The 20,406-nt window shown below is 46.5% G+C and overlaps 1 protein-coding gene across 3 annotated transcripts in view; it reads left to right on the top strand.

Moving 5' to 3' along the window:
- Positions 1 to 20,406, top strand: part of CACNA1C (calcium voltage-gated channel subunit alpha1 C) — a gene marked incomplete at its 5' end in the record, with an annotated part of 445,655 nt that overhangs the window by 189,370 nt on the left and 235,879 nt on the right. The window contains one exon of one of the 3 annotated variants that reach the window (XM_083461737.1): positions 15,826 to 16,248. The exons of the other annotated variants lie outside the window; for them this stretch is intronic. Of the gene's footprint in view, positions 1 to 15,825; positions 16,249 to 20,406 lie in introns of those variants that run through there. 3 annotated transcript variants of the gene reach the window in all.

The following is a 20,406-nucleotide window of genomic DNA, read 5'->3' as shown; positions in this document are numbered from 1 at the left end:
TAGTGACTAAGAATTCAATCCTATGTGTGTCTCAGAGGTGGATTCCATTGAATTTAACCCCAGAGCCTAAATCACACAAACCATGTTTTGCTCACAAATACAATTTCCAAATCCTTATTACAGATAGGTAGCCGTGTTGGTCTGCCATAGTCAAAACAAAAAAATTCCTTCCAGTAGCACCTTAAAGACCAACTAAGTTAGTTCTTGGTATTACCAAGAACTAACTTAGTTGGTCTTTAAGGTGCTACTGGAACAAATCCTTATTGTGAGGGACACTACTTTTTAAACGTATCTTACTGTAGAGCATCCCATATTCCTGAAATATAAGAGTTAAAATGTTTTAAATAGTTTTAACTGCTTTTTAACTTGTGTGTTTTTTAATATGGGATTTTTGTTGTATAGAGATTTAAGATGTGTGTGAGAAGAGAGGAGCTGGGGAGATCAGGGGTGACCCCAATTGCAGTGCTTCTGGGCAAGGGGAGATATGGTTTGTGGGGTGTGGCAGGCTAGGTAAGGGGCACACTGCATAGGCAGTTAGCGAATGTGCCATGTGCCAGTCCCTCCTTGCAACCTGGGGAATTGCAGTTGCCCTATCAGCCCTCAGGTCTGTGGCTGCTGTTGCTGAATGCCAGGTCGGCTCCGAGTAAGACTTCCTTCATCCATGATTTGATTATGGATGAGGAGGCTGATCAGGTCTGTATCACTGAGGTACCATCTCTCTCTTCAGGCTCTCAGTCCATTTGAGGGGTGGGGATCTAGAGTGTGTGTTCCTGGCATTGGACAATCATAACAAATTAGGGATTCTGCTGGTTTACCACCAGCGCTGCTGCCCAGCAGTCTCCCTGCCTGAGCTGGTCTGAGGACACCCAGACTTCTGGTTTGAGGGGCTTCACCATCCATGTGGGGGCAACTGGCTGTAGGGTAGCTCAGGATTTCATGGCTACCATGAGGCTGTTCCAACATGTCTGAACCTTGTTTTCTCAACTGGACAGTAAGTAGGTGATCTGAAATTGGGGCAGTGTGGATGGAGATTGGGCTGTGGAGATAGGAGCAGACTGTCAGCATGAACTGAGAACTGTCATTCCTGTATGGGGTGCACCATACCCCTCATACCAGCGCGTTCACACTAAGCCAATGTTTGGCTTAGTATTACATGCAAGCCTGCTTATTGACTAGTGAAAATGCAACGACCTTTGCGGAAGTAAAGGCTTTATACAGAAATGCTATACAAATCTATATACCGTATTTTTCGCTCTATAACACGCACCTGACCATAACACGCACATCGTTTTTAGAGGAGGAAAACAAGGGAAAAAATATTCTGAATGAAACAGTGGACGTATCATTTTTGTGCTTCATGCTGTGGCCACAGACATGTGATCTGATGGTGAATTTGGGGTGACCCAATGCAAAAATCCTGAGAATCCCTGTGGATCCATGCTTTGTAACCACGTTTTTGCACCATTGCAGCCCCAGGCAACAGTGGGTGCGTGATTTTTTTTGGGGGGGGCAGGCTGTAGCCATGGACATGCTATGTGCTCTGATGGTGAATTTGGGGTGACCCAATGCAAAGATCCTGAGGATCCATGTGGATCCATGCTTTGTAACCACGTTTTTGCACCATTGCAGCCCCAGGCAACAATGGGTGTGTGATTTTGGGGGGGCAGGCTGTAGCCATGGACATGCTGTGTGCTCTGATGGTGAATTTGGGGTGACCCAATGCAAAGATCCTGAGGATCCATGTGGATCCATGCTTTGTAACCACATTTTAAGTGGGGAGGGAAGGAAAAACACAGAAGGCTAAGAATGCAGGAGAGGGCTATAACGTGAGGAAAGGAAGGCAAAAGTTTCCCCCCACCCACCCACACAAGCCAGCCACTGTTTAAGGATTTCATCCTTTTAAATGGAAGAAAGCATATTTGAATGCTGTGTGTCTCCAAAAACAAAAAGCAGGAAGTCAAATCAGAATTTTAAGCCGAACCTGTAATCTCTCTTCCCTTCACATACATTGTTCCCTCCGGAGCAGGGACAGGATAGAGCGACGCTCTGCTTTCCTCTCTACTTGCCTGGAGGGGAGGGGCTTTCCCTGCTCTTTGTTCCGTTTGAGCAAACACAGCAACGAAACAGAGCAGGGTGGGCAGTAAGACCCTGAGGCAGAATGCAGGAAAGCAACAGCTTTCTCTCTCACGGAGCTCCCTTCTCCCTGAAGCGCGGTTTGATTTTTGCCTTATTTTTCGGCTCCAGGGACCACACATTCGCTGCATAACACGCACAGACATTTCCCCTTCCTTTTTAGGAGAAAAAATCTGCGTGTTATAGAGCGAAAAATACGGTAATAATGCAAAGTTTTTATAAAAAGACTAAACAGAAAAGTTTATTTCAGAAAATGATGAAATGGAGCTCTAGAATGATCTCTTTGTAAAGGGAGGGGAAGTATCTATGCAAGCATTCTCTGTCCTGACAGTGCTTCTATTTAAACAGAAAATAATTTAACTGAATTCTGAGTTAATTGGTTAGAAAAACAACAACAAAGCAAAACACGAGAACCCTCCACTGTAGAGTGTGCAAAAGGCTTTTCATAGCACATACTGGAGTCAGTTACCATGGCATTGCAAAAGATTTTTTTTTTAATAAAAAAGTCTCTATAGCAACATTAGGTCAACTTGTCACACCTTAAATCTTATGCAGACAGAAAGCAGCAGCTTGTTTTTATCTTGTGTTAATGTGAAAGTTGGGAGAAATGTTTACTTTGAAACACCTTGAAGAAAGAAATTCCCGTCTTATAATTATTACTACTCATGTTTATAGCATGACAGCCATAGTAAAAAGTGGAGCACAACTGAGGCAGAAATTCCTTCTTTTTAACCAGTTGGAGAGAACCCAGTTGAAGCTCTGTTTATTTGTTTGGTGTGTGTGTGTGTGTGTGTGTGTGTGTGTGTGTGTGTGATTAGCCCCCAATATATCTACATTGCACATGACACATTCTCCTTTTGTTCTATTGTTGTGCAATATATTGTTATCAACATATTAATATTTCACAATAAGATTTATGTTTAAAATTGCCATCCTATAAATTCAAAAACATGTTCCATAAATTCATTCATTATTTTTTGCCCTTCCTTCTCCCTTGCCAAATAATGGTTTCTACTATCCCTGTCATACTAGTACCACACCTCTCTGAAGGATCTTAGGACAGTGCACATGTAGCTATTTTCATTTATGCTCACAACAACCCTACAATGTAACATGAGAGATAGATAGCTGAGCAAAGATATGAACCTGAGTTTTCCTCAGTACATACAGTGTTTGTTTACTTCCATCCAAAGAGCTGAAAGTGGCATACATGGTTCTTCCGCCTTCCCCCATATTTTATCTTCACAACAATCCTGTGAGGTAGCTTAGGCTGAGATATATTGACTGGCCCAAGCTTACCCAGCAAGCATCATGGCTGAGTGGAGATTTCAACCCTGGCCTCCCTACTTCAACACTCTAACCCAGTGTTTCCCAACCTTTTTTGGGCAAAGGCACACTTGTTTCATGAAAAAAATCTCGAGGCACACCACCATGCCAGATGGGGAAAGGTCACTTTTTACTTATGTAAAAAAAAATAAAAAAATAGTAATAGCATAGAAGGTAATAGTTAGGCTAGCATCCCTCTTCCAAATATGCTAGGTTTTTATTTGCAGGGACTGTTCTACATGGGAAATCATTGAGCACTGTCATTCTCCCATCTGCCATCTGAATTGGTACTATTCTGGGTCAACTTACTCTGCTGCATGTGTAGATGAAAATGGCACCAAGTGTGGGGGAGGGGGCAGAACAGGTTTCAGATACAGGATATTAAGCATACACGTACTTCAGATTGAACTGGTTGCTTGCTTTGCAAGTTTTCATTTCCCAAATGACTGCCTTGGCAAGCGCAATACCTGCCAGGCTCAACGCCGGTCTCGCGCTGCCGCTTCCCGCGCTCTCAAGGACCCGGGAGGAGGAAGGCGTGAAGGGAATCCCGAAGGCGCGAAAACCTCGCGCATGCGCAGGCCTTCCGCCTGCGACAGCCCAGTAGGCCGGCCGAAGCGAGCGGCAATGGGATGTGGGAGGGAGCTCGCTCGCCGCCCCGCATGTGCCTATGTGGGGCACGTTACAGCCCCGTGACGTCAGCGCCACGCAGGCAGCCAGGCAGGCAGACGGCGAGAGCCCCGCGCTGGGCGGCTTCTCACCGCCGCCGCCCCGCCTCTCGCCGCCCGACTCGCCCGCCTCCCTCCCACGGCACACCAGGCAACGTCTCGCGGCACACTAGTGTGCCGCGGAACACCGGTTGGGAAACACTGCTCTAACCACTACATTATACACACACACTTATTTTCTTTTGCTTTAGACTGCCCTTCTAATAAGCACAATGACCCCTTCTGGATCACTGTAGCTCTCCTTTTATTGCTTATTTACCAACTTATTATATTTATAGGCTGTCTTTCATTCATAACAGCTTCTAAGTTGGCTTGCAATACAAAGTTAAAACATTTCAGGTCTAAAAAACCCAAAGTCCAATAGTCAGAAGCCCTAATAGCAGCAGCATCCAGATAATCAAAATATTGCATGAAACGAGATGAAGCAAAAATAACCTGTTTAATCTAATCATAAAAGGTACAGTGAAAAATGTAAACTTTCATTCCCCTCTAAAAGGAAACTGCAAAAATTCCAGTGGGAGGAAGTTCCAGAAAACAGGGGCCAGCACAGAAAAAGCTCTGCACCTTGTTGAAGCGAGCCTTGCATTCATAGGAAGACTTCATTGAAAGATCTTAATGCCTGGAGTGTAATTAATTATACAAAATAATTACATTTCACAATGCTACAAAACATTTTGCCTTCTAAATTGTTTCTTGTTTGGTTTTTGAATGAGGACAGAGGAATATGCAGGGTTTTTAAAGAGAGCTTGTATCCTAATAACCTTTTGAAATCAATTAGGTCTGCTTATTATGACCCAGGTAAGCCATATTAATTTCTCTAGGTTAATATCTTTGCTATGCAGAACAAAAATGCAAGAGATACTTGGAAATAACCTTCCTTGCTTCTGATTAAAATGTATCACTATAGTTAATTAAATTTAGTCCTAACATTTCTTAGTTGTCTTTCCAACATTTCAGTGCCCTAAAGTGACCAAAAACATTCTAAAACAATTAAAACCACTAAAACTAAACACAGCAGTTAGAACACAGAACATTAGCAAAAACCAAGTAAGGCCTTTTCAAATAAAAGTGTTCTCTCATGCTGATAGAAGCTTATTATGAAGGGGCAAACCCAGTGCTTTTTTCTGGGGGGACGTAGGGGTACACATACCCCTAAACATTTTGTGAATCTTTGTACTTTTGTCCATTTACTGTATTTATTTTTGTTGAATAGTGGGTAGACATGGCAGACGACACAGCGATTTCTCCAAAGCAGCTCTTTATTTTGTAAGCTGGAACAGAACTGAACCCCAAACAGCTCAGCCGGCCTGCTTTTATAGGCAGCCGGCTGTCAACATTGTAGCAACAACAACCTAGGGTTTCCCGCCTAAAATAACTGACTTGGACCTGAGTGAAAACTATCTACAGTATCCCCCTGCTGGCCCAGGGTGAGAACTTCAGTACATAACAATTTTCCTCAATTTGAACTATTTTCTTGATTTTCTTGAGTCAAAATGAGAGTACCCCTAAACATTTTTTTTAGGGAAAAAAGCACTGGGCAAATCTTTCAAGAGATAACTCTACAGGGTGGGTGCCATCACAGCAAAGACCCTTCTCTGTACTCTCTAGCTATAGTAAATGATATATTGCTGAGCAAAGTCTCACCAAACAGGGCTGGCTCCAGCTTTCAGGGCCCTCTAATGTCCCCTTGCTGGTGGCCTCTCCCCTCCTCCTATTTATTTCTGCCAGGTATGAAGGGCAGGCGGGGCCTGGTGGTGGAGGAAGACAATGCTGATGGCTCTTTAGCGCTGAATCAGAGGAAACCCGATTGATGTTTGCTCCAATTTAGCAGTAAACTGTGGTTTTCCCAGAGGAAAGCAGTGGGGCTGCACTGCACAAGAAAAGTTAATTCATCTCATGGGATGCCCTAGCTTACCAAGGATGCTGACTTAAGGGGGTTTAGAAATCCAGCAGTTGGCAGAAAAGCTAGATTGGAGTTTGCGAACAAGTTGACCATGTGGGATGCTGGGTGGGAACAGGAGGCCGAGCTGAAAAGTGCTGAGTTCATCAGTGGCGGAGATTCATGCTTCGGCATGGGGGGGTGGAGAGCAGGCGGGAGCGGGGCGCCCAGCACGGGGCAGCCGTGATGGCATCCTGGGGGTCGCGCTGCCGGGGGCACTCCCCCCGCACTCCTCTTTCTCCACCACTGGAGTTCATTAACTTCTAGGCCTGTAAAAGTACCCTGACTGCTGTACTGAGGCAGCCTCTGCAATTATACGGAAATGTTTTTCTCTCTTTCTTTCTCATTCACACACCAGCAAGGGGTGCAGTAACTCCTGGCATAATCAGCCTCTCACACCAATAAAAGTGCTGCAACAGGTATTGCATCTATTGGCTGGAGATAAACCCTCACCAAGTCTAACCTCTGTGTATGTGTGTGCATTGGGTGAATTCTGAGTGAAAAACCAACATTTGGGAGTTTCTTTCCATAAAGATCTAGAAGCTGCTGCCTTGTTGAACAATTCCACGAAGCGATGGCTTTCTTATGCAGTGTTTTGCAATAGGCCTGCTTGAAGACAGCTGATTTAAAAGGCCAGCTACTGTATTTGATTGGAGATGACAGCCTTTAAGTGGCTAAAAGAGGACTTTACACAGACATACATCTGAGTACATGCTGCATTTGGAGAAGTGTGTGCAGCCGCAAGAGCGAAAGGAAAAGAGGGAGCAAAGATGGAGCATGCTTGGTTTTCTGCCCGAATTGAGATGGATGACAGTAATCACAGAGACAGTACGCTGGCCTTTTCGGCTGTGCCCACCTACTGATGATGCTGTCATGTTTCTGCACTAGGCTGCCACCCCCCTTGACAGAAGAGCCTCCATTTTGGCACTGCTCAGAATAATTAGGGGTGGCATAACTTCACAGCTGGTTTAGTGTTAAAGGGGTGTGTGGGTGGGTGCAGGCAGAAGGGGGAGGGGAAAATGGAAACAAAGCTAAACAAAAGAGAGAATTAAATGTGCTGTCATTAAAACCAACAGTTATCGTTTCTAACTACAGTATTTGTAAAGGGTATGAAGCAGGGGGGGGGGGGAATGCCTGGAAAATCTGTTCATTACTAAGGGGTGTAGGAAGAGGAGCCATTAGAAAGTCCCCAATAGTCACAGGCACAATAATTCATAATGTGTTAGCAGGACTAGAATTTTAAAAGCTCCCATATGGACCTTCCAGAAAAAAAGTTACTCTTCTTTATTATAACTTTCTTCCTTCAGTATATGCATATGAAGTTCAGAAGCACTCCCCAAACAAGGGCAATCCTCATACATGTGTAGACAAACAGCAAACCTGAATTAAGTGAGAATCATTGTGCTGAGGTCAAGAATCTTGGGTGCAATGTGGGCTTTGGGGGAAATGGCTGAAGCCACCACAGATATGTAGAAAACCATTTAAAGTTAAATCCATATGTAATTGTTTTTCTTATTGTATAATATGTCACAGTTGCTCAGTCCTGTGTTTGTTCAAACGAACGAAGGCAGTATATACTGTTGCTACAATGCATAAAGAGCATCCCTTTCAGAAGACGTAGTGGAGCTCTGGGAAGTAGATTTACCATACAATTTTCTATATTCTGATAAATTACTGTGTATTTTCATTGTGCTCCAAGATGCAATACTTTATGTCTTGGACATGGAGTCCTATTTGTCTGAAATTTAGCAGGTCTTAACCGGGGGCACCTCTCTCGCGCGCAGATGAATTGCCCATAAAACATTAGGAAAGATTCAGTGATTCCCACCTTAAATCTGTAATATTTACCCTTGCATGAAAATAATAATAATACTATAGACACTATGCTTCTGATATTTGGTATATTCTCACACTCTCACAAGGAGTTACATTGTCTGAAATTTCAGCCTGTAGACTTTTTGGAGGAGATGTTCCCCCCCAAAAAGCTTAACAACTTTGTCCAGATGTTCACTTTTTGGGAACCCTATACTTGCCTATAATGTGGCAGGCTTTAGCTACTCTGGAGCACCTAGTATATCTGCAAATGCCTTTCTCTTCTGCCCTCCCTCCCTCCCTCCCTCCCTCCCTCATACACACACACAAAATGGACATGCTGCTAGGACTGCATACCAACTCTCAGGAGTACCGGGGAATGTAATTTTCCAAGGGAAACTGACTATTGATAGTAATACTGGGAACACATTTCCCAGTGCCCTTGTTGCCAGCTTACAGCTGCAGCAGTGTGCTAGGCACCAAAGGAAGGAAGAAGATGCCTCTCTCCCTTCATCCTTCCACCACTTAAGCAACAAGCCGGGGGAGAGGGAAGAGAGGAACCATCAGGCTCCATCATGCTTCTAATTACATCATCAGTTTGGCTCAGAATTAAACCTGGAATGAACTAAGCTATTTTCAAGTTTGGAGGATAATACAGTAGTTCAATTTGCCAAGCCCAATTCTGAACCTGATTTTAGGAGTGCACCCCTACAACGTATTATTATTGCACATGGTCACTTTCCAGAGTAACGTAAGAAGAATTCTGCTTCAAGGAGCTTATAGGCTAACATTTGGGAGTAGGAGAAGCAGTATGGGGGAAGGATGCTGAGAGTTATTTTATCGTATTACCTGAACTGTTATTCAAACCTTTTGGCATTTCAGCATTGTAACATGGAACATTTCTGTCACGTTCTGTTCTTATGCAGCAACAGATGCTTTGCAAGAAGTGGGAAATAGTTTTTTCTGAATACATAATGCGACACTTTGTGTATGTCTGCACTGGCAGACTTCCCAATCTTTCATGTCCTTGCTTAGTGTTATGTAGTGTAGTTTCCCCCTGGGCCAACAGGGGGATACTGTATATAGTTTTCACTCAGGTCTGTAGATAGTTTTCACTCAGGTCCGCGCCAGTTACTTTAGGCGGGAACTCTGGGCGGTTGTGGTTACAATGTTGACAGCCGGCTGCCTATAAATACAGGCCGGCTGAGCTGTTCGCAGGCAGTTCTATTCCAGCTTACCATAATAAAGAGCTACTTGAAGAAATCGCTGTGCCGGCTGCTATGTCAACCCACGACTTAACACTGGCGACGAAGGTGGGATAGATGGACATCAGAGCACAGCCAGATGCGGCCAGCCTCTGAACTGAGCTGAATCACAGAGCGAAATCACTGAGCGAAATCACTGGGCAGAACCAATTCAGAGTTGACTGTTCTGGCTAGAGCACTGTGTTCCATCCATCGCCCTTCACGCCGGCATCGGAATCATGGCTTCACTTGTGCCTCTACCGCCGTTTGCGCCAGCCTCTGAATCATGGGACTCCTACCTCGCTCGGTTCGACTGCTACCTCCAAGCCAACGAGCTGACAGCAGTATCAAAGGATCGGAAGCGGGGCCTATTCCTCAGCCTCTGTGGGCCTGAGGTGTTTGAGACGGCCCGAGCGTTGGTTGCGCCTGAAGCAGTCCAGGCAACACCATGGGACACGATCCAAGAGAAGCTCCGCAACCACTACGCACCAAAGCCGTCCAAGATTGCTGCCCGCCATGCGTTCTACCACCGGAACCAGGCAGAGGGGGAGTCAATCAACAACTACACCACCGCTCTGCGACAGGCTGCAATGCACTGTGAGTTCCGAGACTTAGACGATGCCCTGATGGATCGAATCGTCTGCGGGGTCCGGGACATCCATCTGCAACGGCGTCTCCTAGCCAAGCCAGACCTCACGCTACAGAAAGCCATTGAGGAGGCTGTGGCCTCAGAAGCTGCTGAACGCTCCGCCCAGGAGATCCGCAAGTCCAGCAGCCCGCGTCTTGCTAGGGAGCCAGTTCCGGTGCATCATGAAGAGGCCAGCAGTGAGGAGGCATCCTCCAGTGAAGACGATGACGTGCACCAGACAAAGCGGGAGCGCAGGAAGTTCCAACAGAAGTCCAAGGGCCAACCGGAATGTGCTGGCTGCGGAGGCAACCATTCCCGTGCCAAGTGTCGATTCAGAGACGCCATCTGTAGGAAGTGTTCCAGAAGGGGCCACATCGCTAAGGTCTGCCGATCGGCTCCGTCTGACACCCCCCCTTCATCGACTCGCAAGTCCAAGTCTTCACTTCAGTCTGCCAAGGAAAGTTGTTTCGCTCTCACCAACTGCCGCTGCCCGTCTGGAACCACGATTGGCCAAACCGACTCGCCTACGCGACGCAAGCTGAACGTCACGGTGCTCATTGAAGGAGCTCCATGTGACATGGAGATCGACACCGGGTCTGCCCTGTCCATCGTGTCATGGAGCACCATCAAAAGACTGGTACCCAGAGTGTCCAAAAGGCAACTCGACTCTCACCGCGTACACCTGAGAGACTACCAGGGAAACGACATTCCCGTGGTAGGCGTTGGCCGGTTCCGGATCGCCTTCAAGGATTTTTCGGGCCTGCTCCGGTTGGTGGTGGTCGAAGGTCAGCGGCCAAGCCTCTTAGGGCTAGACTGGTTTGATGCCCTCGGCCTGGAAGTCACCGGCATCAACTGCATCTCTAACGCAGAGACTGAGGGTCTGGTCAAAGACTTTGCCGAGGTTTTTGACGGCACCTTGGGCCAATATACAGGTACGCCCATCTCCTTTAGCCTTGATCCACAAGTCGCCCCCATCAAGCTAAAGCCACGCCGGGTTCCCTTTGCTCTCAAGGCTAAGGTGGACGAACAACTGGACAAACTGATCGCCCAAGGAGTTTTGGAGCCGGTTGACCACGCAAAGTGGGAAACCCCCATCGTCACGCCTGTCAAGCCAGATGGGTCGGTGAGAATCTGCGCTGACTACAAGTGCACGATCAACAAGGCACTTCAGCAGCACGCTTATCCGGTTCCTGTTGTCCAACACCTGCTGCATTCCCTGGGTGAGGGTAAGGTCTTCGCTAAGCTGGACCTTGCCCAAGCCTATCAACAACTGCCAGTCGATGATGCCACTGCTGAAGCCCAGACGATCGTCACCCACCGGGGGGCATTCCGTTGCCGCCGGTTGCAGTTCGGGGTGAGTGTGGCTCCTGGCATCTTCCAAAGCCTTATGGAGCGTCTCCTGCAAGGGCTTCCGGGCGTGGTACCATATTTTGATGACGTCTTGGTGTCTGCAGACTCACACCAGCAGCTGTTCGAGCGCCTCCGTGCCGTGCTGACCAGGTTCCAGGAGGCCGGGCTCAAGGTAAAGAGGGAGAAGTGCCAGATCGCCGTTCCACAGGTAGAGTTCCTGGGCTATCTTATCGATGCCTCCGGTCTTCATCCAACCACATCCAAGATCCGCGCTATCCAGCAGGCCCCCACTCCAAAGAACAAAACGGAGTTGCAGGCATTCCTGGGGCTGCTGAACTTTTATAACATGTTCCTGCCCCACAAAGCCACAGTGGCTGAGCCTCTTCACCGACTCCTTAGCACTCATCGGGAGACGGCGGCCTTCAACGCGGTCAAGGCTCTCCTTTCTTCAGACAGTGTGCTGGTACAGTACAGTGAATCCAGGCCGCTGGTCCTTGCCTGCGACGCCTCACCTTTTGGCATCGGTGCTGTCCTTAGTCACCGTTTTCCAGATGGAAGAGAAGCACCGCTCGCCTACTTTTCCAGGACACTATCTCCGACGGAACGGAATTACAGCCAGCTCGACAAGGAGGCATTGGCACTTGTGGCTGGAGTGAAGAGGTTCCATGAATACCTCTATGGCAGGACTTTTGACCTCATCACTGACCACAAGCCACTCCTGGGCCTCCTCGCCGGTGATCGTCCAACTCCACCGGTCCTCTCACCACGCATGCTGCGATGGACTGTTTTCCTGGCTGCCTACCACTACCGGCTCATCCATCGCCCGGGGAAATCGATGGGCCATGCCGACGCCCTCAGCCGTTGCCCTCTTCCAGCATTTGTGGAAGACCCGGCTCCAGCTTCATCGCTCCTTCTGATTGAGGATCTTCCGGCAGCGCCTGTATCGGCTGCCACTGTGGCCTCCGCATCTGCCCAGGATCGCACCATCAGCCGGGTGCTCAACTGGGTGTGGAGGGGGTGGCCACAAGGGCCCTTTGCATCGGAGTTCCAACCCTTCACAACCAGACAACATGAACTCTCAGCTCATCGCGGCTGTCTGCTGTGGGGAGACCGCGTCGTGATTCCCCAGGGACTCCGTCAGCGCGTCCTGGAGGCTCTGCACGTTGGCCACCCGGGAATTGTCAAAATGAAGGCGTTGGCTCGGTGTTACGTCTGGTGGCCTAATATGGACGATGCCATCACTGCCTGGGTGTCCGCCTGTCAAGCGTGCCAGGAGTCGAGGCCTGCACCACCGGCAGCTAAGGGACACACCTGGGAGACGCCAAAGACACCCTGGTCGAGGGTGCACATCGATCTGGCTGGCCCCTTTCACGGCCGGACCTTTATGGTAGTGGTGGACGCCTATTCCAAATGGCTGGAGGTCGCCCTGATGCCCTCCACCACTACCGAAGCTGTCATCCGGGTGCTGCGAGGCCTGTTTGCAACGCATGGGTGTCCTGATGTCCTTGTCTCTGACAACGGACCGCAGTTCACGTCAGGCACGTTTGAGCGGTATCTTTTGGGACTGGGCATCCGCCATGCCCTAACGGCACCTTTTCATCCATCCAGCAACGGGCAAGCGGAAAGAATGGTGCGCTCGACAAAAGAGGCACTGGCGCGCCTGGACCGGGGAGACTGGCATGAGCGGGTCGCCGAATACTTGTTCGTGCAACACATCACCCCTCATGCGGCCACAGGGAGGAGTCCTGCTGAACTGCTTATGGGCCGCCGCCTCAGGTCACCGCTCGACCGGCTACACCCAGACTTTGCCGTGGCTGAACCCCCAGGCTGTGCCAACGCACCACGGTCATTTGTCCCAGGAAACCAGGTCTTTGCCCGGAACTATGTGGGGGACATCCCTTGGGTGCCAGCCACAGTAGTGGGAGTCACTGGACCTCGCTCGTACCAGGTGGCACTCGAAGACGGACGCTTGTGGCGACGGCACATAGACCAGCTTAGGCGCAGGGTTGGGGACTTGGACACTACCGAGGTGCCCCCAACTGCGCTTGCGGCTCCAGAAGAGACACGTACAGATGGCGAGGCCCCACCTACACCTCCCTCGCAAACTGCCAGCGTGGAGCCGAACCAAGCCGTTTCAGAACAAACTCAGACCACTCCACTTGCGGAGGCTCCACCCACAGCAGCGGATCCAGGGGAGTTGGTTCCAACGCCACCTAGGGTCGCACCACAGCCTCAGCGAGAACTGTGTGGCCCTCCGGACTTGGCTACCAGTCCCCGGCGGTCTGGCAGAGTTTCCAAGCGCCCAACTCATTTAAAGGACTATGTTGTTGGACAGGTATCACTGTTGGTCTAAGTATGGGAAATGTAACCGATATGCTTTTGTGCCTAATTGAACCATTACGCGTGGTGCTGTATATAAGGAAACCATTACGATTGTAACTAACGCCTTATCTCGGTGGGGAGGGGTGTTATGTAGTGTAGTTTCCCCCTGGGCCAACAGGGGGATACTGTATATAGTTTTCACTCAGGTCTGTAGATAGTTTTCACTCAGGTCCGCGCCAGTTACTTTAGGCGGGAACTCTGGGCGGTTGTGGTTACAATGTTGACAGCCGGCTGCCTATAAATACAGGCCGGCTGAGCTGTTCGCAGGCAGTTCTATTCCAGCTTACCATAATAAAGAGCTACTTGAAGAAATCGCTGTGCCGGCTGCTATGTCAACCCACGACTTAACACTTAGCACAAGCTATTGCTTTTGAACAGGAGTGATGTAATATAGTGAACCCTACATTAGCATCTTCTTCATCCTGGCACATAAACTCTGCTCTGTCCCAACACAACAGGAGTTTCCGTCTGCACCAGGGCATGGTATAATCAGCAGGGGCTGGATGAGAAGCTGACTTTCTTAGTTGTTTGCAAATATATACATCCTTTAGGTGCATTAGGAACACAGGTGTAGTATCTGCAAGATTATAAATGATCCACAGAGATTAAGGAGCAAAGGAGGATTAAGGAGCAAATTAAGGATTAAGGAGCAAATTTTACTTAGCAGTCTGCTGCTACAAAACTACAAAACTGAAACTAGTCAACCTCCTCTGCTGGTCTCCCCCAGAACTGATTTCTTCCATACAGCCATTTCTGAATCACTTTAGTTCTTACCCACATTATAATAGGAGCATGGGAATCTGACATATTGAGTCAGACTATCTATCTTAGTGTTGTACATAATGACTCGCAGCAGCTTTCCAGGGTTTCAGACAGGAGTCTCCCATTCCTTGCTTTCAGCAAGGACCCAGAAGTGGCTGTAGCTCCATACTGACTGGAAAGAAAATCTATGTTTATGTTTGTCCTGTGTCCTTTCCCTTTAATTAACTGACAGTGATGCTATTCAAGTATATTTGCTCAGAAATAATGATAGGACTGAATCCTAAAAAGGGAGGGTTGGGGCACCAAATCCAATTAGTATTGGGCCCAGACTGCTTCAGAGTCAGGGCCCAACCATAACTGGATCTATTTCTGCTGTGCCTGCCGTCGAACCTGATGTGAGTGTTCCTTCTACCCAGCATATCCAGACAGGAAGGGTCTATTTTAAGCCCTGGAAGCCTGCCATGGTCATGTGAAGCAGCATGGAGGACCATGGGCAATGTAGTTCTCTGGGCTTCAATGAAAGGGAAAGAAGACAGTACTGTAGTGGACTCTCAACAGAGGTTTGATCAGTTCTGAACCTGGTTTGAAGATCACATTATTTGCAACAGTCACCAAACTCAGCCCTTTTTCATTGTTTCTAGACCAGAGTTAAGGCAGGGATTGGAGGAAGTTGCCTGCTCATCTCAATTCAGAAGTAAATCCCAGAGAATCCAATGGGACTTACTTCCTACGAAGTGAATTTAGGAGTGAAGCTTTACTGAAGTCTCTTCTATCTAATATATTGTTAGGGGCTGACATTGCTGAGTTCATACTCCTGTCGTCAATAGTGATAACCACAGGGGTGTTTATTTGTGAAGTATGACAGATCAGCTAGGGCTTTCTGGGAAAGGGGAGGAAGGAATAATATAACAAAGTGTATTGGAAGGAATCTTGCATTACCTTTTGCCCCTTCAAAATCCCTTGTGCCGCTGCACTCAGCAGCCTAGCCCTTCTGTTCTTGGTTCTCACTGTTCCCAGGCTAGAGACCAAATTAAGATTGTTTTGAGAAAGAAACAGGAAAGAAGGTTTTACCATTTTGGAATTTACAAAGAAAACATACCCTGATTATTATCCCTGCTGGCTTGTTTTCTGGCAGGCAAGCCTGCTGCTTAAATGAAGGTGCATAATGTCTTCATCAGAGACACTACAAATCTCTCAATTCAAATATGACATTTTGGAAGCACCCATTAATCCAAGCTATACACCGAGCAACTTTAAACAACCATGATAAATGCCAGAAATTATTTATGACTGACAATTGTCTGTACACAACTATATTATCAATGCTGTTTCCTTCTGTTAATTAGCTGTCATGCATGCACAGTAACAACTTGCCTTTTAATAGCACATTAAATGTCTACTGTAAAGGCTCAGGAGCACCTTGAGTTGAGATAGTGTGCTGTTATTTGTGAACATTATCAGAACCTTGGAGGTGGGGGAGAGGAAGAACTGTGGGGCAATCTCAGCTGCTTCTTTCAGCATTTCAGAGCCTTAAGGAGCATGAGAGAGTACACACGGCAACCGTAGGACTGTGCTCCCTTTACTTTCCTGGAAAAAGGCATCATGTAGTCTCTAGCTACATGGTCTAACTTTAATTGGGACAAGCAGTGAGAATGGGTAACAGGAAAGTTGAGAAAGTAGCAGCGGTGACAATAGGCAAGGACTAGAGGGCAAGGAGGATGTGTAGGCAGGGCCAGCACTCAGGGTCACCATCGCTGGGTGCCATGGCAGCAGCTCCACTTGCAATCCCTGGAGTCCTCTGGATGTGCTGCTGCTCCAACTTGTCTGTTCCTTTGTTCTTTCTGACTGAGAGAACAGTGACAGGTGTTGTAGGAGGAGGAACAGCCTCTACTTTCCTCATCATCTCCCTCTGGCTTGGGCCTGGAGGAAGAGCGAGCAAATGAGAAGGTAGGCACACTGAGAGTGTATTGCATAAGAGCCTCCCAAAACCTGGAGGGCGGGTGTGTCAGTCAACAGAGGTATGAAGGTAGAGGGCAGGTGGTAAGTGGTGAAAATAATTGTGCAGAGTTTTGTGCCTACTGTGCTTAAAATAAAAATTTAATGTCAATATCAGTAAACATTTAATTATCCATATCCATATACATCTCATTAGATTAATCTCAACTCTTGTGCCACTTCTTCCTTGTGTACCTACTTCCTGCACCTTCCTGAATTGCTTGAACCCTTGCATGATTCCTGTATTTTCCTGGAGCCCCACCCCCATCTCCGTCATGGCTTGTAAGGCCCATTACTAGCAAGATTCACAATATTGTTTGCACCCTCCCAGCTTTCTGGTTTTCCTCTGCAGTTTCAAAAGCACTGCCTTTACATAGAGCTGTGAGCTTCTCAGAAATTGATTCTGCCTTTTCACTTTTGTAACGAGTACTGGAGTGGCACCCTGTGTTTCTAATTGCTATGGGGAAAGGCTTTGCATTTAGATCTAAATCTGATACACAGCTCTTGTAGCGAGCGAACCTTTGTGCATTTGCATGTGGTATATTGTTGCCAGAATCAAATGAACAATGTTGACTTTTGACAATGTTCTCTGATCATTGTTTTCATCCAATTAAGCATAAATATTTTGGTAGGCTCTGATTTCTGCCAACGTTTATTAGAGAAAAATGTATTTGCTCTTTCATTAATTGAAAACCAGTTTGCATACATGTTACCTAACTGTGATGTTGATTTGGAGCACAGATTGAGTGACAGATGTGTCAGGGATTGACGTGCCTGGTGGTTGCTAAGGCATAAACCTTTGGGTTCTCTGGGCAGGAAGTTGTAGTGGACATCCTGCAGTGTGGATGGCTTGGCACTATAAAGTCAGGGCCCAGAGAAAACGTATATATTGGCAGGGAAAACCTCTGCCAGAGATCAAAAACTTGAGTGTGATATTGGCTTCTCCTGGGCAATAATCATGGGGGGTTTCAACATTCATAACAAAGCTCCCCCTTCCTTACCAGGCCAGCCCTACCAATAGGCAGTTTGGCAACCACCTTAGGTGGCAGATGCTTGAGGGTAGGAATCTCCTGAGTCTTGGCCATTCCATTCTGTTGGAGATCAGACAGGTCTTCCTGGATCATCAGATAATCTGAGGTGAGGAAATTAGCAAAAGTTTGGTTGTCATGAACAAAATGGTACCTGACAGGGTTTAGACTTACTGGGGTTCCTAACTGCTGTGTGGGTAAAGGGCCAATTAAGACTGTTTGTACATTGATCCTGATTGTTTTCTGACTGTTCTGGGGAGTTTTGCTGCTGGTCAATCTCTGGAATAAGAAATGATCCACGCAGCTGACGTAGTCACTCCCAACCACCCTCTATTGTCACTGCAATGAGCCTTGACCTTAGAGCCAGAGGAGACTGAACTGGCCAAGTCCATAGCTGTAGTATCACTGACTGGCCATCTGGATCTGGTTCTTGATACTGAATCTGAAACTAGTTGTCAAGAGCCTGTGAAACCCAAACCAGGACCCACATGGGTGCCTTTTCCTGAGCTCAATTTGTGTAAGGCATCAAGTAACTCCCACTCCACTACTCCAGTCACTTTTCCTCTCCGTATAATGTCAGTTGTATGGAGACTAATGGCAGAAGGGTGTTTATGAGGAAAGCTAATCTGTCTGAATGGAAGTACCTTATTACCTCATAGCTTGCTTGTCTATCATTCATCATTAATAAGTAAAGAACAAATAGCAGATGCCATGTTGTTTGTTATTGGTGACACCTCAGGAAGGAGAGAGGAGATAACAGATTTTTCATGGGCTGTTTGGCTCCAGTGAACAGTCTCTTTTGTAGAGTGTTTGCTGGTGATGTGGCCATATGACACACACCAGAAGAAACAAGAAGGGTTATTTATGTAACACCTTGGCAACGAACACTTGCTTTACATGATTAGAAAAGGTTGCAGTATCTTGAACACTTGAACCAAAAGGAGATAAAAAAGCAAAATTACAGTGACGATTATTAGGAAGACAAAAAGTGAGGATTTGGGTCTGGTTTGTTACAAGAGATGGAAAACAAACTGAAGACAGATCTTGAAAAGTCAGCTCCTTAGATGCAAATTCTGAAGGAAACAGAAAAAGATGGGGAACTGATTAATTAATACATGTGTCAAGAACCAAAACTCATCTGTAATGCAGGGTAGCATGGTGTATGTGGAAGGTTCAAATACATGCTTTATCACGCTGTTAAATTAGAGGATTAATCATGTATTTAGCATGTAAATACATTATTTTAGCTGTAAAGAGAGATTTTTTTGTACTGTTATAGAATCATGGAATTGTAGGGCATTAATTAATTAATTAATTAATTAATTAAGGGCTTTAAGGGACACATGTGTGGCTGGCGCTGTGGTCTAAACCACTGAGCCTAGGGCTTGCCGATCGGAAGGTCAGCAGTTCGAATCCCCGTGACAGGGTGAGCTCCCGTTGCTCTGTCCCAGCTCCTGCCAACCTAGCATGTCAAAGTGCAAGTAGATAAATAGGTACCACTCCGGCGGGAAGGTAAATGGTGTTTCCATGCGCTGCTCTGGTTTTGCCAGAAGTGGCTTAGTCATGCTGGCCACATGACCTGGATGCTGTCTGCGCACAAACGCCGGCTCCCTCGGCCTATAGAGCGAGATGAGCGCTGCAACCCCAGAGTCGTCCACGACTGGACCTAACAGTCAGGGGTACCTTTACTTTTAAGGGACACGTAAAGGAATTATGGGTCATTTATTTTCATCCTTTGCATCACATCTTCCATGTCCAAAGCACAGTTGAACAAAGAATGGCATACAGTCTGCTGGCACAATCATGCCCCCCTCCCCTCTATATGTTAATCAAATGAGATGCAGCACAGTTACAAAATACTGAGCAGCAGCAATGTGATGACCAGCCTCCTCTGCAACTGTGGCTGCTTTCTTTGGGCTCCCAGACAGGCACTTCTATTATTAAATTTATTTTTTTCTTGTGACACACTTGGAATTCTCCCCAAGTAAACTTCTGTGGTCTGTAATGCAGTTTGGGAATGAGTGTTTTAGTTGCAGAAAGTGTGTTCAGACTCACTATCTATTACTACTTGCAAGTGATCCCTGGGTTTTGTACACACTGTAGACCAAAGATTGCAAGCATAGTGCCATGGGCACAATGGCACGCTTGAGGTATTTACCAGAGCCCACAATGCCTCTGAACTCCCCCACTCACTACCTCCTTGGTCATCAGGTGGTGAGAATAGTTACCTGTTCTCCATTTAAAAGTACAGAGAACTGAATAAGGAAGTTGAAAGAATGACATTATTTATTGCTTCATCTTTCAGCCCTATGTGTTCTTCTTCTTCTTCTATTCTTCTTCTTCTTCTTCTTATTTTCCACCCATTTGGGTGGCTTCTAGCAAAATATAAAACACAATAAAACATCAAACCTTTAAAACTTCTTGATACAGGACTGCCTTCAGACAAACTGATCAAGATGCTTTAACCTGTCAGTATGCTAAATATAATGAGTACTTCTTTTTTCTTTTTTAATTTTATTTAAAGTTTTTGGGACAGAAAAAGAAGTAAAAACTAGGGGGGAAACTTACGACCGCAATCATTCAAAATAATTTAAATTACAAACACAATCATTTTGCTTTTATATCATATTCTCAATAATTTTCCAACTGCCACCCTCTACTTCCCTCCCCCCTCCCAACTTCTCCTCACCCATGTGAGATCTTATTGGCATTTGTATTATTGTTTCTTGTTGTGTTAGCAGTTATTTATACTTAATAGTCATATCCTTTATAATATCATCTTGTATCCTTGCGAGTCTTTCCTTTTATGTTTATGTTAAACTTAATTTCCATATCCATATTTTTCATATATATCTCTACACACTCCCACTCTTTCTTAATTTTTTGCTTGGGACAATTTATGGAGATGGCAAAATTAACGGCATCAATTAGGGGCTGCCCCGAGTACTTATTTTTTCAGCAACCTTAATACCTAAGCATCCCAAATCCCTTTACAGTGGATGCAGTAACTAGATGACTGTGATATTTGGCTGCTTCAAAAATGAAGGCTCTAACTGTGGTGAAATGCAACACTTGTTTAACA

This window comes from Podarcis liolepis (assembly GCF_965112155.1).
Source record: "Podarcis liolepis genome assembly, chromosome: 10".
Classification (NCBI taxonomy): domain Eukaryota; kingdom Metazoa; phylum Chordata; class Lepidosauria; order Squamata; family Lacertidae; genus Podarcis; species Podarcis liolepis.
Note: the sequence above shows the minus strand (reverse complement) of the source record. Positions and strands in the feature narration are given on the sequence as shown.